This window comes from Aptenodytes patagonicus, chromosome 2 (assembly GCF_965638725.1).
Source record: "Aptenodytes patagonicus chromosome 2, bAptPat1.pri.cur, whole genome shotgun sequence".
Lineage (NCBI taxonomy): Eukaryota > Metazoa > Chordata > Aves > Sphenisciformes > Spheniscidae > Aptenodytes > Aptenodytes patagonicus.
This window is the reverse complement of record NC_134950.1, coordinates 100665305-100686544: the sequence shown is the minus strand read 5'-3', so window position 1 is coordinate 100686544 and position 21240 is coordinate 100665305. Positions and strand designations below refer to the sequence as shown.

At 42.5% G+C, this 21240-nt stretch overlaps 1 protein-coding gene across 1 annotated transcript in view; it reads right to left on the bottom strand.

Moving 5' to 3' along the window:
* The window catches only part of ATXN1 (ataxin 1), a 253466-nt gene extending 232910 nt beyond the window's left edge, over nt 1-20556 (bottom strand). Inside the window, exons 1-4 of the mRNA XM_076330580.1 lie at nt 20412-20556; nt 19769-19890; nt 9670-9762; nt 4372-4436 (exon numbers count right to left, since the gene is read on the bottom strand). The gene's annotated coding sequence lies outside the window, so the exon portion shown is untranslated. The remainder of the gene's footprint in view (nt 1-4371; nt 4437-9669; nt 9763-19768; nt 19891-20411) is intronic.
* Nucleotides 20557-21240: the final 684 nt, after the last annotated feature.

The window sequence follows — 21240 nt, the reverse complement described above, 5'->3', positions numbered from 1 at the left end:
GATTTGAACAGTAACGTATTTGGAATGTATTCTTTAACTTGAAGTGCCACTTGTGTGAACGTAATAAAATATGACTAACATCTTTTATTTTTTGTGTATTCACTTAGAAATGAGTGTATCTCCTGTCAGAACAGGGATGTTGATGATGTTCTCCAGAACTCTGTGATTGTTTTCAGATGGAAGGAAATTAGATTGGTAGACACAGAGAGCCAATGCTGTCTCTTTAAAGCCACAAGTATCTCATGCAAATTAACATTTAGTGAAATGAGAGCAAAGCATTCATGAAGACTAAGCAAGTATGTAGTACTACACTGTGACTCAAAGAGAAAAATCTTATGGTCTAAAATGCTGAGCTCCTTTGCAAGTGAATTCAAAGGAAAGGCTGCTGTTAATTTCTTTATTTTACCACATTGTGGCTAGGTATGGGTTGTAGGGTCGCTGAACAAATCATTTGTCATGCCTTATCGTATATGTAATGGGATATTTAGGTAAAAAAATGTTTACCTTATCATTGTCTTGATTTTTTAAAAGAAGCAATCAAGTTCCTCTTTAAATAACAATAGCTTCAATAGCTTTAAAATAACAATAGGTCCTTAGATACAAATCTGAAAAAAGATGCTTTTTTTGTTGTTGTTGCTTTTTTTAAACAGGGAAAGCAATTCATCAAGGGATTCAGAAAACTGATGAATCTTCTGAAGTCTTAAAATCAAGACTGATTTAGTCTTTTGAATAAATTGTCAGTCAGTTACAGATCATTGATCTGGAAGGAAGACCAGCTAACCTACCAGCGACCACACCAGGATGGACCACAGCCACAGTTAGCCCCATAAGCTGTTCCAGCAGTGACCAGTGGAAAATAAAAGAGCTAAGCCCTTCTCTAGAGGTGCTTAACTGGTCTAGGCATCTCTCAAATAATAACTATTACAACCTGTTAGGTGCTTTATGGCCTGTGGTCTTAAGCTGTCCGAGGTCTCCATCCATGTCCTGGTCTCCATGTATCTTCTCTGACACTGCAGTTACCCTATGGCTGGTGTGAGCAGAAGGGCCAAGCACGAATGAAAATTGAAAATTGAACTGCCGTCTTATTCCTAGAAGTAATCGCTTCATCTTGGGGTCAAAGTAGACCAGCAGGGCACAGAGGGGAACCTCTACTCTGTGGAAAGTGCTTGGTTTCCAGGGATGTCAAGGCAGCGCTGTTAATGAGAATTAACATTCAACCAAAATGACAGTGCAGACCTAAGGAGAATTCACCGGCCGCTTTCTGGGAGAGGGCTCTCGGCCGCTAGCAGGGAGCAGTCAGAGGCCACAAGGCCTTGTAAGACACACATGTTGTCCCTGTAAATCATACCTGGTACAGAGACTTATCTGGGAGTTCACTTGCCAGGTTTTTTTCTGTCTGTTAAGGGCGTTATGGTCTAGACATTAGATTAGCATCTATCATGTAAACACTTAGGGTTGGGAAATAACTCTTGACCTTTCTTAAAGCGTCTTACCTGCATATAAGGCAGTATGGTTTCTAAAGCCTGTTACAGCCTCTCTGATCAATGCTATACATATTTTGATAAGCGCAACGAGTTTTTAGGGGAGGAGGGAAATGGGCTAGAATGGGCTGCTTACCTGTTTGAACAGACCTAAGAATTGAAAACATGGATTTTTGACTCCTAAGTCCTTTAATGGCCCCAACTGAGCTGTTCTGGTCTATTGAACAAATCCTTCCTACCTCATGGATCATTGACCTACCAGACCTTCAGAGCCAATGTGCTCAATCCTGCTGCCAAGCCTGCACGTTTTGTTCACACACTAAAAATCTTTTATCTTTTGTTGAGAAAAAGCGCAAGATATGAATAACAGCTATTTTCTACCTTCACTGTCTCTACCTTTTCACAAAATATTACACACATGGGCCTTGGCCCCAAAGCTCTCATGCAAATTCAGAACTGAAGCTTACCAAATTCAGCCAATATTGGTAAATCTGGGCTCATGCCTTGGTTTCAAGACAGATGTAAGTGCAAGTTGCTTTATGTCCAAGACGAGAGTTATTTTGTATCTATATTTTCACTGTACTATCAAAAAGAAAACTGGTAACTAATACAGTATTAACCAGAAATAGAGTAATAGTCCTGAAATACAGGCATCTTTTACACGGAAAAGAGCTATATGTCTTTGTTTTCAAAAGGTATCGTATGCCACAAAACTGCAGTCATCTGCAGTACAGGAATGGCAACTTTGAATGGTGCATAAACATCAAACAAAAATTTAAGTAGGATAACATTGGTATGAAGGAATTGCTATGTCCCCTTAGATTTGATCCATAGTCATGGTCAGTTGGAAAATCCTCAGGCATAGATGGACTGCAGGCATGACAGTGAATTGCCTGGAGGGTAAGAAGTCCTCAGTCTGCAAGGCTTTGACCAACAACCTGGCTGAGCATAGTAAATGTTTACCTTCCATCCAATTACAAGCTGAGGGGGTATTTTTCCCGTTTCTTCTGCAAGGCCACAGAGGTATGTCCAAAGAACCCTGAAAGTCCATAGTTTTTTAAAAAAAAAGTCCTGGGAAAAGTGACAGGAAGTCTGAGGTAGTATATTACTTTAAATCAGAGTTATTTCTGCTTGTGCAGACCATTTCGTAACTAGACTGGCATCACTTTGACTTCTTACTGCACAGAGCCAGCATCTTTCCTTCAGAGATTTTCCAGATCCTCATGTTCTCTCTTTACCCTTCAGCAGGGGCAATAACTGTTCCCGTATTGACTGAAATGTCGTATCATGTCTATGTCTTTCACCCTGCCCACTTTTTCCACTGGACTGCTCTCATTTATTCCAGTCTTCCTACTTTGGATCTGCTCTCATATCATCCTCATGTGATATAATTCATTTATTTATGCTTAAGGTAATGAAAGATACCTGTTCAAAGCTCTAGAAGCCCTGGCACATAGCAATTACAAGAAAAACACAACAGTGTGAAAGCAGTTTTCTCAAAAGGAACTTAGCTGGGCACCAGAAACACCCACCCGCTGAAAGCACATCTTCAGCCTTCTCCCAAAGCCTGTGTCTTTTGCCACAGGGCCTCTCCAAAAATCATAAAATTCAAACCCTTGTGAAGTGTAGGTTCTATCGCAGGGTGTCGTGGTTTAATCTCAGTTGGCAACTAAGCACCACGCAGCCACTCGCTCACTCCCCCCCACCCGGTGGGATGGGGGAGAGAATTGGAAGAGCGCAAGTGAGAAAAACTCGTGGGTTGAGATAAAAACAGTTTAATAATTGAAATAAAATGATAATAATATGATAATAATAATAATATACAGAGCAAGTGATGCACAATGCAATTGCTCACCACCCGCCGACCGATGCCCAGCCAGTCCCCGAGCAGCAGCCCCCCCCAGCCAGCTTTCCCCCAGTTTATGTACTGAGGATGATGTCACATGGTATGGAACGTCCCTTTGGCCAGTTTGGGTCAGCTGTCCTGGCTGTGCCCCCTCCCAGCTCCTTGTGCACCTCCAGCCTTCTCAGTCAGTAGAGCATGGGAAGCTGAAAAGTCCTTGGCTAGTGTAAGCATTACCTAGCAACAACTAAAACATCGGTGTGTTATCAACTTTGTTCTCATCCTAAATCCAAAACACAGCACTGTACCAGCTACTAGGAAGAAAATTAACTCTATCCCAGCCGAAACCAGGACACAGGGATAGACTCGCTCTTGCATGGATTGTTCTGCCATGAGGTCAAGTATAGCCAAGAAAGTGGGGTGGACACCTGGGGGCAGGACCATCTCATGACAAGCTGTTCCTACTCAAGAGATGCTAATTCTGAAATGGTTCCTCACTATAGATTTTTCACAGTTTATATTCTCGTCTTCTTTGCGCAACAGGACGTAAGAATGGCCACACAGTGGCCATAGGACAACAGTGGTCATAAGCAGATCCTTAAGTAGACATGAGCATTATATACTACTTCCTCCACACATTCTCCAGTCTCCCACTGGAGGGACTTTGAGCCTCCCACCTTTAGGGACTATCCTGAGCAGGATGTGGTTTCTGCCCATTTAGTAACCCTCAATGGATTTATCTCCCAAGACTTGTACGGTCTCCTCCATCAGCATGTGTAAACTGTACGCATCCACAGCCTGCTGTGTCACACTGCACAGGTCAAGTCCCTGATGCAAGAAGAATCACCTCATCCTGTCTGCTTCATTCAATGTTCCCAGTTCTTGCATCAAGACAGAGAACGGCCAGTTCCTACCCAAACTCTCCATGCTACCCAGAACTTTGCAGACATCTATCATATTCCCCCTAAATTATCCTTCTCCAAGCTGGAAAGGTTGTTACACAAACCGATCTGTTAAAGACTTCACTGCTTCTGCCACAATTCTAACCTGGTTTTGAGTCCCTCTGTCTTCGTCTTAGTCCTGTGACATCCTCACTCCCTCCGATCTTCTGCCTGTAGAATAGGGAAAGTAAAAAATATTCTTTTATCTCGCAGAACAGTGATGACACAGTGAAGTACAAGTATTATTACTATTAAAGTAATACAGAATACTCTCTTTTCCCAAGGCTTAGCAAAGGACTCAGAAAAGCAACAATTCCACATATCAAGGACAAGAGAAAACAGTATTAATATAAAAAAAAATAAATCCATGATTCTATCTACATTTTTTTCATACTTGTTTAGCAACACAGGCTGACTAAAACCCTTCTCATTTCATAAACTCTCTGTGAACCAACCCACTCTGGTGTTAAAAATCTGAAGTGATAGGACATCTCCCACCAACCTCAGGAGATTATTTCACACACTCATATGCATAACAGATCTGAAAAATATGACAAGCTACAAAAATGGGATTACCAGATGGTTTTCCTGCCATTTAATCTGTCTCTCCCCTTTCCATGATACATCTCATTTCTTAGGACATAAATATTAAGTAATTTCTCTCCCTCATTTGGCCCATCTTCAGCTAGGTGTGTAAACTTGGTGTCTGATTTAAGGTTATCCTGTTTTCTTAATGATTCTGAACCATACATTTAAAGTTAGCTACGTGCTTGAGGGTACGTCTTCGTGAACATGTTATGGTGGGGCAGTCAAGGGTGTGGATTTACAGGACACCAGCTACTTTGCAATAACTGCACAGATGAACACCCTTTGCCTGCTGGTAAATGCAAAGCAGGTTAGCCCAGAGAGAGTCCCAGCCAAGACCACCTCTGCCCTCCCACAATCGCTTTTGCTGCTACTCTCTGAATCCTGCTCCTTTTGCCAGTCTGTCCCCAGCAGTAACACTATGCCCAGAAGTAAACATGATAGTTACATACAGAGGCACTACCACCTCCCTCACCTCCAAGGCGATCCATCTCCAGACACGGCTCAAATCATACTTTTTTTTAATACACCCCTATAATTTTGCAAACTTAAGTCATATTTAAGAGACTTTGCCTCCCTTGCTGCATTACGGCTTCAGCCCTTTTTTTTTGTTTATATAGTAGGATATATTCTTTGCAGAGTCTTCATCGTTTATCACACACGAGTCCTCTAATTCTTGAGCCCCTCTGTTTCCCTCTGCTGGTTAAAAACATATAGCGGGGGGGGGGGGGGGGGGAGGGCAGGGAGGGTGGGAAACAGCAAGCAATTCCTCAAATAATTCTCATAGTCAAACCATGTGCCCAGTGTGGGAGGGGGCAGAGCTCGCGAGTACTGTATACCAGTGGTTGCTGTCCCAAAGATACTTCTGAGAGCTTATAGGTATAGTTACAAAATGTATATACTTCGCAGGGTCCTGCACAGAGTTTATCAGCTGTACAGAAATTCCTGCATAGTTTATAATCTGGGCAACCATCCCAGCCCCAGTGTTGTCTCTCGCTAGAGTCTCTTCAGAGTATCAGAGGTTCCCAGGAATGCTCCCAGAAGCTTTTAGCTCAGCGCGAGTCACTGCCAAGTTGAACGGCTCCTCCGAGTCCCTTGTAGCAATCATCCTGAAAACTGCAGAAGAGGAGCCTGCAGGCTCTGTAAGAGTCCCTAAAAGGCTCAACTTGTACAGGAGTCACGGTCTGGCCTCCAAAAACATTTATCTGAACCAAGACACATTTATCTCAACTTTGCACACATTTAAGGTCTCTCCAATGAGATCACAAAATCTGCGTGACATAGGTTGAAATGAAAGCCTTCTCATGAATGTTATTCCGTTGGTGATTTCCTAAAATCTTTTTTTTTTATTCCAATAATGCCTCAAGATCCCTAAATGAGGATCAATGCCCCTTTCCTGTTTGAACTAGATGCTCAAAACAGTTATATGAGGCCAAGTTTCCTCTCCAGGCAGTTTACAACATAGGCACATAGGTTATGTTGTCTGCAGTAAATGATGCAGTCAAATACTCCATTATTTGACATATCTCTTGGAACAGTTATCTCCTGAGAAAAGACTGCATTTTTGAGACCAGCTGATTTTTCAGAAATTCAAACGATCAGTGGGGCAAAAAGGTAGATTTCTCCAAAGGTGAAATAACAATGTTTTCTTATTTTAACCTACAAAAAATATAATTTCCTGAAAACAAAATGAAAGAAGACATTCCAACAACAACCAAGCCCCTTTTACTCTCCTTCTGAAGAACTGTAACCTGATATTCCCTACTGACTCTGCTTTCCGAAGAGTCACCTATCTTCTTACATGTTCGCATTTTTAATGTTTCTTACCACCCAAAATGTTCATTGGGTTTCTTAAGTTCCGGTATGTTGCTTCCTCTGAATCTGCTACCCTTGTAGCAGCACTTTCCCTTAATAGCATGTTGAAGTCATGTCGTTTACAGTCACTAGTTCCTAGATTCCTTATAGTGCTCAAATCTTCAGTGAACAGAAAGATAAGCTAGGAGCATTTACCAGCTTGAAACCTCTGCTATGTGGACAACAGCCCAAAAATTGTCGTTTTACTTATTTCAGGGCTTCAAACTCTGAATATCTGGCTGTATAATTAAAATCTGGATTGTTAAAATATACTGAAAATACATTTACCGTGAAAATGTTTCACCTATTAGTTATTCCACTTCAAACTCTTCAACTCCGCGGTGTTACTGTTTTGTTTTGATGTTTATTCCTTTTAAGCTAACCCCAAAGAATTTCACTCTCACCCATCGTGGTTATCGAGCTGTAGTTTGCCAGCATTGTAAGTATTTGTGATATACAACTCTCTTCTGTTCTTCCCAGCTTTTTGTTGTATACATTGATTAATAGCCCTCCTACATTGACATTCCTGTTAAGAGAATTAGCTCACTCTCATTGGGAATGCCCACCAGATAATCATCTCCATCACTTGGTAACACTGCTCTCGCTCTGTTGTGTAACTCTTGTATAGGGACGGTTGGTATGTAAATACTCTCCTTAATCTTCATCTTTTGTTTCAAGGATAAAACAAAACAAAACAATAACAAAACCTCCTTTATTTTGCATGCTGGGAGCACATGCCATTAATATTAATTAATTTATTTATTTAAAGTTGGTAAAAGAATTTGCTCTTAGGCTGGGAATGTGACTGCCAAGTTTCCTGCCTGCAATTTGTTACGGCTCAGTAGTAAACTCCTGAAAATAGGAATTTGAAATGGAAATAGTGACAGGCCTTTTAACTACGCTATAATAAGCAGGGTGTTTTATCCTGCATACTGTATGTCGTTACACAATGGCAGCCTATCATAATGTGCACGGAAAACAAACAGGGTCTCTTTAGATCGCTCTCCTGGCTAAAACCGGGCAGACAGAGGAAGCAAAACAGGCCGAAAAGACAAAAGACTAGGAGGTCAAGAACACCACACCCAGACCTAAGCCTTTCTGTTACGCAGCAGAGCGCAGGGATCTTAGAGAACTTGCGCTTGAATAATTTGACTTTGATCAGCTTGCCATAAAAAAAAGAGGTATAGTCTGCTACATTGCTAAAGGGGGTGAAGAAGGAGACTTTCCTTTAAGTCTTAAGCTGCAAATTAATGCACCCAGACTTGCCCTATTATGCAGACCAAAGCTCCAAAAAGTATCTGTTTCTTGCAAATGTTTCTTATCTGCCTATAATAGTACATGCCGTGTAATTCTGCATCTATAAAACACATGAACATTAAAGCTGGTTTGCGTACTAGTTTTCAAGCGTCAGTTGAAAAATGTAATTTTTCAGAGTTGCTGAACATCCAGAGTCCTAATGAGTCAGCTGAGTTTCTCTGGATTTACACCTGTGTAAATGACAGCAGGACTACATCTTTGTGAAAATAAAATACTACTATTGTTTTTTACAAGGTACTTGGCAACCAGGAAAATAACTGAATCATATGTACAAAACAGAGTCTCTGGGACTTGAACCGAGCACTTCTGGTTTGTAGCACACATGCTGAAATGTCATATATTGAACTGCCACATCATGTCTATTTTTACTAATTGAGTTTACTTACTCGTGTTTGGGCACTGTACCAGCTACTCAGCAAGTCCAGGAGATTAATGTAAAAGCCTCTCTCCATTTAGAAAGTATAGGCACTCTAGATTTACAGCTGCTTATTTTGAGGGTGGCTGACTGCTGATCCTGATGTCTTTGAGTAACAGATGGTTTTGTGAGCTGCACCGATAATGAAAATGATATAATTTGCCTCTTAACATTAAAATAAAGCAGAGAGGCAGAACGGAAGAAAAATCAGTGTATTCACCTTCTACAAATAGCATACCTGATTATGGGGCCGGGGCAGGGGGGGAGAAGCCCAGGCAAAACTGAAGGCTATCAGTAGTCTTGGAAATTCACATGAGGAAAAACTTGCGTAAAATAACCCGGCCTGATCTGGACTGTGAAAGCATTGGCCCCTGTAATGTTAGAATTTATAGCTTTAATCTTCTTAAGAGCTGCATGGCTCTTCTCACATGCGGGGAAAACAGATTTGATGTTTCTGAGATTAAAACTACTGAGCTGAACTTTGCTTGTTATTGGCCAGAAGCATTTGGAAACCTAATAAAGCATTCCATTAAAATCTTGGCATTTTAGTAACACAAAAGAAATAGGCTTCTCAAAATGTGAGTCCAAGGCAAAAGGACACTTTTTTGGGGGGCAGATTCTGGAATTTGGATTTTAACAAGGTTTGCAATGACTTAAAAATAGATCAAAGGAAACGCGAGGTAGAATGAAACAATAAATGCTTGATGTAACTAGCAATGTGAAATTCTTTGGTTTTTAAACTTTATTACATTTGAAGTAATTTTTTCATGTTCTTTTAAACCTCATACTTTTGCGAGTCTGTGAGTAGCTGGAAAAAGTACAACACTCGTCACTGACTAGCTGTGTGGTCTCTAACAGGTAGCATAAGGTCTGATTTCTTAAAATTATGAGCATCCACAACCACAGCTGAGATCAACGTAAGGCACAAGTATTCTGGACTTTAGATGATCAGCTTTACTGTGAAAAAAAAAAGCTCCGTTAAGGCTGGCTAGGCTACAATCTTAGCTGCACAGGAAGCCCACACTGAACACAGTTATGCACCTATAGTCAGTATATGATTTGATTTGATCTATGAGGACGCAACTAATTTTTCTGTAGAAAGAGGCATAATACTCATAGTGATGGTATGATCTGTGAGTTCAAAGCTGTAGCACGACTGAACAAGGGTGATGGCCTTGCCAGTAGTGGTAAAACCTTGCACAGTACCATTTGGGCAAATGAGACGAGAGCTACCTGGTGCCAGCTGCACTGTCGAGAGCCCTTGCTTGCCTTCTCCGCCAAGGTACAGTGTAAAGGAGCCTCATAAACTACTGCTTTTACTGTGCTCTGCAAGTAAACAAACAAACAAACAGAAATAAAGACTTACAATCAAGCATAAAAAAGTAAAGCTTCATAACCAACCCTAAATATGACAGGTCTCTTGCTAGGGTTCTTTGAAAGGGTTTGGGGTTTTGTCACAAGGTAAACAACATTAATTCTAATGTGCTTTGAAATGGCTTGGTCCTGTCTGTACTGGCAAAGCCAACCTTGAAAGCTATGCTAGAGTTTGTCTGCACATGGTTATATCTAATTCAGATCTTCTAATTACAGTCTACTTATAAGTTGCCCTATAGAAGCAGAAAGTACATAGGCTATCTTCTGGAAAGCTTGTGGTTAAAACCCTGGGATGCCAGTAGTGATAATGAGGTAACAACTGAATGCCTACAAACAAATTTTAGCCTGAATTTTACCCCACCCAGAGAACCAGAGTGTTGAATCTGGATCGCACGGCTGGTGTGAATGAGTCCTACACAGGTAACACAAGCTCATCCCACTGTAGAAGACCCCACAGAGTTCACTCATGCAATTCCGTTTTCTGCCCTTTCAAAAGAAATTCACCTTTACACAGCTGAACATTGCAGGGTGCTCATAAACTGGCTGCTAACATGGCTGGTGTGCTTTATTTTTTGTGGTGCTAACATACGAAGAGCTATCCACTGTAACAGATGCTCTTTGACAGTGCAAAATAATAGCACTCAGACTTAAACTGTAAATTATAAACAATCCCTCTCTAACTACAAAATGAATACACAGAATGGGGAGTCTTGTCAACTAAGATATTAGTAAATCAAGTTGAGGAAGACAAATTATTCACTAAAGCTAAAGTAACTAAAATTTTATTCCGTTAACACTACTGTCATTAGAGTTCTCCGTTTCTTTGCCACAATTAGTAGATACGAAAGAGAGTAATTATAAGCAACACACAGTAAAATCAGTTACGTGTTTCTTTGCTATGTAAAAGCAACATAAAGTGTTTCTAGTCTTCCTTTTTATTAATTTCTATCAGTAGAAAAGATGCTATATAAATACTTACGCCTGGCCACATCAAGACAGCCCTTTCCCAAGCGATTTCGTAATTATGTTTTCCCCACCAAACCACAGACAGGGCCGTGAATTAAAAGTGACCTTGTTGGCCCACTGGTGCAGCTGCCATGTATTTAGATTACAAACTTACTAGTACTAATGCCAAGGAAGGGAGTTACAACATAAGCTGAAAATGAGTTCAAGCGTAGCTTTCTGCACAGAATGTCCCTGGTAACCTGGCTACAAAAAGCATTCAACACACAAAGATGATTTTTTTTTTTAACCTTTAAAGAAAATGCATTCCTCCTGTCCTCCCTATCTCTTCATGAAATCCCGATGCAAAGTTCTCCTGAAGGACGTGCTGTGGGCAAATACCCTAGATTACAAGGTCTGCAGCAACACCTGGAGTACTTGTGACATCTCAAATCTAAGACTTCTTCAGAAAGGACATGAAGGACCTGGGGGGGCATGGGCAAAGGGATGTACACTGTGTTACGCGGCACGGTGGTTCCTGCCCCATAGTGGCAGCCTCTCGGGCTCTCAGGGATTCCTGAACATCATGGCAGGGATGGTGAGGACAAAGCTGGCCTTACAAAATAGATGCAACTGCCCGTGCAGCTGCATGAGGGATAAAATGAGTTAGCAGTTCATCGTTTTCTCCAGCATGTGCTGGGAGACATTTCTTGCAAGGCCTGATTCGTACGGCTTTTGAAGAAACAGGTATGCTCAAGAAAAGACTCCGGCAGCTGTCTGCAGGCAGGATTTAATACCCTTGCATTTCATGGAGCTCCTGGCGGGACTCTCAAACTCCTCTGCATGACAAATGCAGCCAGGTTTTATCCCATGCATTTGCATTGCCTGCATCTCCTACAGTACCTGGCGCTAGATCCCGAATGCCAGGTACACCAGGTAAAGCTGCCTTATCTAGGTCTTGACTGCGTGTGTTAAGGAAGCGGGACTAACCGAATGGCTCTCCTCTGAGAACGAAATTTACCTTCTTTCTCCTTCCCAGATTAAGTAGTGAAGCAGGCAGCAACCCCATCAGTTTTGCCGATGCTAGTTCAGGGCATGCCCAGAGGCATAGTTTGGGTGCTCAAAGAACTTCACAGCATTGAAAGACTTAGCTCAGGAAATGCAAAGGCTCAGGGCCTGCCCTTCAGAGCCTGACAAAAGCGTGTATGCATACACTGAGGAAGAAGGCTCCCTCCATTGCACAGAGCTGGCTCCCTGTCTCTTTCCCATTTCCCTAGAGATCCAGGGTATTTGTGTGCGAGTTACGAGGAAACCAGCAGACCAGTTAGCATGCAAGGGGACCTGGCGGTCTCAGTCAAGATTGCTTTAGGTAACGTAGCAAAAGGACCGCTTTCCCTGGCCCTGGCCCCCCAGACCGCAAGCCTCCTACCTGGGATCCAACCCAGCCACAGGCCAGGTGGTGGGAAGGCCCCTCAGTCCCCACTCGTTATAGCTGACAAGTGAAATGAATCCATTAGTCTCATTTTAATGCATACAGCAAAATCACTGTGCAAATCTGCCACGACGGGCAGTTTGTGCCCATGATGCAAGCTAAACCCAAAACAGCAGAAGGGTCATAAAATAAGGATTAAAGTTCAACAAGGAAGCTGATAATGAAGAAGCCTGCCCAGACTATGCCCTATTCTAGCCAGCGTTACGTTATCTTCTAATTTTAGAACAGCTGAAAATTTTTCCCAGACCAGAAGTTGACAAGAGGCTGAGCAACGCCAATGTCGTTAAATCTTTGTTTTCAGGCGCAGTGTTGTCTCCACACTGCAAGAAGTTGTTTCAGCATGTGAAATTTTACAGGAAGGCACACACTGTTGGTGGATGCCCATACAGGGAGCTATGTAATATGTTGAAACCATCTGGCATTTTGCGGTTTTGCAGTATCAGTCAGACGCACTGTCTGGAAACACAGGGCTCAAACCCAGAGTCCTTGATTCAGGTCAGATACCTACAGACGCCTGCGGATGTTTGGCCGGACTGAGAGCTGCAGAATAAAGCACTTAATTAGGCGGCTGCAGTTTATGATTGATTTCAAGGCCAGCCGAGCTAGAAGCCTATTAACTGCTTAGAAAGTTTTAGCAAATGTAATTGTTATGGCATGTTTGATATAATACACGGTCTTCATGAAATGCTCCAAAATACCATTTTAAAGACTCGTTCTGTTGCTGTTATGCTTTGTACCTTCTGACTAAGGAACAGGCCAGATGATGTGAATCCCAATGTGAAGCTTACTGAAAACTACCACTAAAATTAATAGAGCATAGTTACAGAAGAGTATTTTGTATAGAATTACCTTCTCTGGAGTGTGAACAATGCTGCTGAAAGCAGGCTCTGGGTTACATTATTCCTGTGATCCAAATTTTTTTAACCAGCTGATGTCACTAGGGAGATTTTAAGTCTTTATAATTACCGCTCAAGGCCTAGAGGAAGAGGGGAGGAAAGACAATGAAATTATGTTTCATATGTTGATTCAGAAAGTAACCTGCAGTGGCCTGTTAACTTGTTTCATCTATCAGGAAAAGCAAATTAATTCTGTATCCAGTCAGTTTTATGAGTGGCAGCTCAATTTGCTTTCCCAGTTAAGCAGGGAAGAAAGTGGCCTTTTGTCACAAACAATTGCTTCCTGCAATGCCGCAGAATAAGATGTAAAATAGGCAAAGAGCTTTGGATACAGCTTCCAACGTCCTACTAAGAAGTAAAATTTCTTTCTTTCATCTTCCCTCAGAGAAGGAATTCAGGTTATGCTCTGCACTAAATTAAAGTGTTCTGCTCAGTTATGTACATGTACAGCTTTGAAAACTGTTCCTGCTTCTAGGTCAAGGGCTCTCCCTGTGGCCGGGTGCCAGCTTTATCCCTGGACTCCCATAATCCCTTGAAATAAATCAACTTTCCATTGAAATCCTCTGCCAGTTCCACTTCAGACTAAACTGTGCTGTCTGTAGCATGATGCTCTTTTATACTTTTGTGGAAACAAAAAAAAAGAAGAGAAACAATGTGGTCATTGTATACTGGATACAGTTCGACGTAACCCGTGTTGTGTATATTAAAGGCTATCTTTGTATGTTGCACTAACCCCAGATTTCAGCGTTTATTATTAGAACTAAGAAAAATACCTTCAACCGAAGGAATAATTCAACTGGTTGAAAAGGATCCCAGCCTGTGTGCGCGTGCGCGTGTGTGCATGTGTACCCCATTATGACTCTGCTCACGTGGACTGAAGTGTGTGGATGCATTATACTACTTCCCAGCCTGGGCAGATGAAGCCCTCGAAGATTTTTTTACTCTTTCCTCTCCCCCCCCCCCCCCCCCCCCATATCAATTTTCTTCTCTGTGTGTTATAAATGAACCTGAATACATTCACACGTTCCTGTGGAAGACTAAAAGCTGTCACTTCATTTCAGGGAACCAGGCGGCTTTAAACTCAGCTGCAAGAAAGCCCAGATGCTTTCTCCGGGGGAAACTTATCTATTCAGAAAGGGGGAAACTTCTGAACAATAATAACAAAATATAGCTTAAAGATGCTGCTGCCGTTCTCCTGCCGGTGCTGAGGTCAGTACTTTGGAGAGTGGGTGCCACTCAGAAACTGCAGCACTCTCCTCAGAAGACTGACATTTCTGAAAAGCTCTGCTTCTCCCCACATCTCAGTAACTTTAAATGGTCTGCCAGTTAAATCAGAACAGCCTGGTATAAAGCCTCCAATTTTCTGACAACCTTTATATTCTCTTGGCTCCTACAAGGCCCTAAAGCTGATCGTGTATAATCCTGAACTGAATGTAAAATAAATATGAAAACCTGTCATGATTTTACAGTTTACCAAAGGATATTTCACTAAATAAAAAGAGCTGTATTTTTGGCGCACAAACGCTCCATATAAAAATCACAGTTAGTTCTTTAAAATAAAGTTACACAACGCGGTGCCAGACTCTGCCCTCCGAAGTTTCCCCCTGAGTGCTGGGACTACATCCCCATGAGCCGGCCAGCCCCGAAGGCCCCACGCTCCCTTCCCCTGCACAACTGCTGTGCGAATCAGGGCGATGACACCAGCCTGAGCCAGCCCATCCCCTGCGGGTCCCTCCAGCATGGGAGACGGGGGGAAGTACCCCGGTCTCACCTGAGCTGGGACACAGCCCATGGTGGCCAGCTAAATCCAGCACTGGCAATTGCTTCCATGCTTGTGGTGCAGATAAAGCCTGAGCAAATCGTGGCCCAGAGCTCACCCAGCCTTCGTGCCCTTGAAATCTGTTGCTAAGAAAATAACAATTGTTTGTGGAAACCTCTTCTGCTAAGCCTGCGTTGTTTAGCTATCTAGGTTAACTGTGTGTCAAGGTGTGGGCTATGAGCTGAAGCGTCCACAGGACTAGAGCACGGAAATGAGTTTAAATCACTGACAAACTAGTGCTGATTTCAGGCTCCACTGACTTTTCAGACCTCAAAAAGATCTGCAGGTCCCGAGCATAGCTACAAGGCCAGACAGAGACACGTAGGTCTAGCAAGGTAGGACACAAACACAGCAACCTGGACAACAGACATGAGGTGCATTTCGACCCAGGCCATGACCAGACTAACGATGTATCTGTTTGCCACCTGGCAGGAAATCTAAAAGACCAGTCCTGCAAGTCTTGGGGTACCTCACAGTTAAAATCACTACAAGTTTTGTTTGCACTGTACTGTTTGGATGGTTGGGAATGAGGAAACGGAGGCAAGGCAAGGAAATTCAAAAAGGGAAAATCTGCGTTGTCACTCACAATGTTTGCAGGTTTGTCTGCAGAGATCTTACATCCAAGGCATCTTGCCGGTTTTTAATGTTACACACCTGCCTCCCTTATATTCTCCCTCCTGGAAAAGGGTACAGGCAATTGCACTGACTATAAAAACCACAGTAAACCATACACCTAGGGCTTTAATTTTAAATCAGACTGAGCGAAACTATCTGGTTTTCCCCTAGAAGCCCTCAGTGGACAGTTTCTTCAGTTAGCCTCACCACCTTCAGGCCTTCCCTTTAAGTGAGGAGTGCAGCCGAACCCAAAAATTCAAAGCAAAACTCAGCTGAAACTATTATGTTTCATCTGGTTACATGTCAAAACCTCAAACCTCGTGTACACAGGGCTCAAATTATAAACCCATCAGGCTCAACCCCAGAGCTGAAGCCAGGTTTGCCCACAGAGCCTGTGAATCTTTTAGAGAAGCTGATCCGAGTTTCAAGTTCATAATGAATCGCAAACCCAAAGTGGCCCCGGGACTTTTCCAGGGTTAAACAGTGAGTTAGAAGGGGAGCTAAGAAGAGAACCGCAGCCCTGCCCACTTCACACACTTTGCTACCAACTGAGGTAGAAACTCGCTCTGCTTGAACTTCACTCTGAATAGCCTTCGCCAAACCACTCAAAATAACCACTTTTTTGATTGTTAATTGTTTTAATAAGTCACATGGCAATGAATGACTAAAAACTACATCATCCCTCTAAGGATTCAGCTGTGGAAAAAGCATCCATTTAGCTGCAGGGTAGTTATTACTGCATAGCTTTGATTTTGCTACACAATGCACACCCTGTTTATTGAAATGCTGACATGCTGCTCCGGGTGAAATCATCATCACTTACAGGTATACTCTGAAGCTAAAGGAATGAGCTCAGATCCACTTATCTAGACCCCAAGTGAGCCCTGTCCACTTATCTGGATCTCCACAACGCTCTCAGATGTTGGTTAATGCCCCTTTGGACATTTTTTAACGCTACCCAAATCTCTGCATCTAAAACATGAAAATAAAATTTCAAGGTGAGAAAACACAACTGCAGTTAGAATACCTGCCCCTCCTGGTAACTCTGCTGACTGCCATAGCACAAAGCTCAGTGGAGAGCACTGGGATGATTTCAAGTTCATGGCATAACATAATGCAGTCCCTTTTGAATCTAGACCATCATGCAGCGGTCACTTATTTGCCTGTTTTGTATCAATACTACCACAGCTTTAATCTCTAAGACTTTTGGCAATACAGCAAGCAGTTGTTCCAGGATCTAGGCTTAATGCTGAAATACCATCAGGGCTGAGGATTGCTACATACCGCTTTCTAATAGTCCCTGCTGTTTGACACCTGGAATGGCATTAAGGAGCTCTGGCACTGTATCCAGAGTTCTCTACCAATAATTGAAAGTGCTTCTACAAGATGGGAAGAAGAGGAGGGGGATCAGCATTCAAGGACTGAGTCTATTTAAGGTATCGAAAACATTTTTGTGGGGTGAAGGGTCAGCATTTGAAAAGTAAGGTATGGCTTATATATATGCAGTAAAAAACTGAGATTCTGATACATACCTTTTTCCTGTTCAGGTTAATTAGGAGTTTTCTGTACTCCCAGCTAGTTTTGCTTGCAGGCTAATTTCTTTTGAGCTCAGCAGCCAGGACTGTATCTAGGGCTAAGCCTTCCCACCATATCACTCCAATATTAAAAGAATTTTTCTGGCTTCCTGTTAAACCATGCACTGATTACAAAATTCTTTTGCTTGTTTAGGGCCAGATTCAATAAAAATTCTGTCCAGCTTCCGCATCATGGAAGGCCACAAAAGCCCTGAAATATTTTGGTTTTGAAGCCTGTGTGGGCTTCCACGGCTTGGATGCTGGGTAACTATTCCAGTGAATGTGGTCCTCATAAAGCTTCTCAAAGTCCTGCTCCATATGGACCTAGTGATTTCTCTTTATTCTCTCCGGTGTGGATTACAATCCACTTCAGAGAATCTCTGATTTATGCCGCTAGCTACAAGCTAAATCCTAGAGGAATAGGTCCTTTTCATATCAGGTCACATCCTGTGCAGAACACTGACAGAGAAATTAGTGTTTCTGAAAAGAAAGCACCATTTACAAAAATCTGGTATGTTTTGCATGGAAAGGCTTTATATGAATATAAGCGAATGGTAAAATCAAAAAGGAAATTCAATAAACTACTCATTATCTATATTCATATGACTAAGCTACACATGGAACGTAGCTTTTATCCTCCATAAAAAATGTACAGATGTTCTATAGAAAACTGTATGAACAAACTTTAACCTCACGACTGCTATTATTTTGTAATAAAAGGCTTACAGCATAATGTGAGCTTTTTTTAGAATGTAAGTTCCATGTGAGTAGTGTGTTGTTAATTTAATATTAATGCAATGCACCAGGAAGAAGTCTGCACAGAATCTCAAAGAGAGAGAATCACAGTGCTGCAGACAGGAGATCTGTGGCATGGATTTTATTTGTTTCAGCACTCAGCACAAAATTCATTGACCAGGATTCCCATTGCCACAGGGCAGTGGATTCATCTACAGACGTTTACACATGCATTGGCATGAGGATTTTGCTGCAGCATTCCCGCTACTGTTCCTGGGAATCATGTGGTTAAGTCACCTTGCACTGCGCTGAAAATTTACCTCTCACTGTCAAGTGCATATGAATGAGCTTCTTTTTTGGGAACAGCAAAAGAAAAAAAAGAACCCACTGAATAAACTTTTGAATTTCTTTTGCTGAACCATCCTTCAGGTAGCCGGTGCAAATGCTTTCACCAAACTTGCAGACTGCAAATGCGGTGCCTGCTTTGCTTGCACCACAAACGAATTAAAGCGGGGGAGCAGAATAGAAATCCAGTTTCATCCGTGCAGTCTCCCTTTCCCAGTGCCTGAGCCCTCTCCTCTGCAGCATCTGCCATTCAGAATACCTATCCTCTATTCCTCCACGGAGTCAGTTCACTGTCTCATCTCCAAATGCACTGGTGAAGTAATTTATGACTCCCATTATTATAATCGCTTAGCAGCTCCCAAGCGTGTAAAAATAGCAACAATAATCTCTCCCACTTTTCCTTCCTTAGCACCCCATAGGAGAAAGAGCTTGATTAATCCTGTAGGGGTTACACATGCACTTGTGTGTTTCTATAACTTACAGAGGGAGTTTGACATTTTCTGAAAGTGATGATGTCTACAGACATCTTATTCATTGCAGAAATACATTTCCTCAGTCTAGATACAGCTTCTGGGAAAGTCCTGTGTCCAGAAGCTTCCTTCTATGGCTTGACAGTTTCATTGCTCCTGTGAAATGCACTTGCGTGTGATCGTGATCGTAAAGGAAGGCCCCATCTCAGAAACGGTGAAGGCCATTTCCTTGGAAGCCTTCCAGGATCAAATCTGAAAACCTACCCAGGACTCCATGCAATGAAGCAGAACTTCCATGCATAGCAGAGAGAAGATGGGGAGGCATTTACGAACAACGGGCCTATAGCAACGTGTGCGTGGTACACTGACAGACTGCTCCCATTTGTTCCAGTTTTCTGAGCATGTGATTTCAAATGCAGTTACCATTTTATGTGGACCATCGTGGCTGCACTGCACCCAACAGAGTGAAGACAACAATCTAGTCCCTGTGAAATGGAGATGGAGCTTTCCTATTTCTGTGCATATTCTGTGGTCAAGTACTAAAGCCCAAAAGTTCACAGAGGTGCAACAAACGTCAAAGGCCCTCAGCACCTGGAATAGTTACGGAAGGAAGAATTTCAAAGTACTCCTCTGCTTCTACAGTCATCACCTAGATCTATACTGCTAGGAAAAATTACATTAGTTTCTCTAGAGGTAAAATTTAAAATCCATTTTAGTTAACTGGTGTAAAAGACAGAGTGGACATTCTCATATGTCAGTGTTAAACTATGTCTTTTTTGGTTTAAGCTTAAATCCTTAAATAAGGAGCTGATTTGGTATTTGCAAATAAGACGGTCTTAGGCTAGCACAGTCAATTTGGTTTACATGTGATTTTAAGTAACGCTGATGCAGCTATTTAATACAACCGAGATCTTAGACTTGTCTGGTTCACTTGTGGCCATTTGCTCTGCAGTGCAATGCCAACTTCAGGTAGTCACTAAGAGAATTAGGGGAAGGCAGTAATTATGCTTGCAATAAGGAATATGAAAAACCTAGATAGCATCTACAGAAAAGCAGGCACTTTAGCTCACCATGTGATCTCTCCAGCTCTCCAGTGGTTTCACATGTGTATGGAAGAAGCCTTGTCAGCTTCCAGAGATGAGGAGTTTGGACACAGGAAAACAACTGCTGCTTGTGACTCCTCTGGCTCCGCCTTAGGACAAGGAACAGATTGATTTCATGGAGCTTCCACTGATGCACATAGCTTCTCCACACAGGTTAGCAGCATTCGACGATCAACAGTACCAAATACCAAGAGCGGTCCAACAAATAATTACGCACTACCATTACATCGGCCAAAGTTACAAGAACAGTCTCAGTACCCTGCACTACCTTGAAACCTGAGTGATAGGGATCAAGTTACTGGCTGCCTCACAGCTGATATTAGAGATTAATTTTTCCAACCTGATTAGCAGAGGACAGTTAAGGTTTGGGTGGTAGCTTGTAGGATCTCACTCTTTGAAAGACAGATCCGTGAACGAATCTTACCAGACCACACATTAGCTGTGATGGAAGATTCAAATCAAAGGGGAATATTAACCTCCATTTACTTCTGCCCAAAATACCCTATTTCCATACCCATTTGCTCAAACCTGGAAAGACCGCGTTACGTTTCTTCTCCTGATTTAGCTTGAGTGCGTGGGACGTTTCAGCAGAGGCTGTGAAATAAGATACCTCATACAAGAGACGTGACAAGGTGAGTAGTGTCAACTGAGGTTTATAAAGCAACGTTAGGCTCCTTCTGCAATGTCAGAGAAGTAGGCATCTGGCAGTGGCAAAGTAGGTTGCAGTACTTTGCATCCGCGTCTGTGTCAGGCAACGTTTCTGCCACTGGTAGTCACAGGCTGTCTTTCAGTTCTTCTGCTCAAGTCTTCCCTCATTTCTGGGAGGGACTAGGAGCAGACAGAAGAGCAGGAGCTGAAGGCTGAGCATGCCTGGCAGTAGTTACATGTCTGTCCCCCTGATCTGTTTTGTTACTCCAAAACGTTTTCTAAAACCATAGGCAACACAAAAGACAAAAGAAACATTGGGTTGGCCTGCTTTGTACTGCTCCAACCACATTCCCTTTTTGCGATCTGCTCATTCAACAGACTGGCTGATTGCCTAGAGCACGAAGCCCCACAAGCTCATGCATCCTATCTTTCAAGTCAGACTAGCAGGACTTATCAGGGGTGGGAAGGATTTGCCTCCTCCGTGCATCAGTGACCATTCCTTCCTTTGCAATCAACTGGAAAAACGTCTTGAGGAAAAAGATTTCCTTTGCAGTTGATGCTCCTGTCTGCAATAATCTGGGTCTGCGTATGTATACCCTGGTCCCCTTTGGAGTAGGCTGAAAACTCTTCTCCTTTGCCAGCAGCCCCGTAACAGGGACTAGAACTGAATCCCCCACTTTGGCTCCAGTTTCCCCCCATTGCCATCACACCTCACACGGTCACACAGAATGATGCAAGTGACAAGGACACCACACGTTTTTCAGAGTCCTGCCCCCACCTTTTAGGTGAGG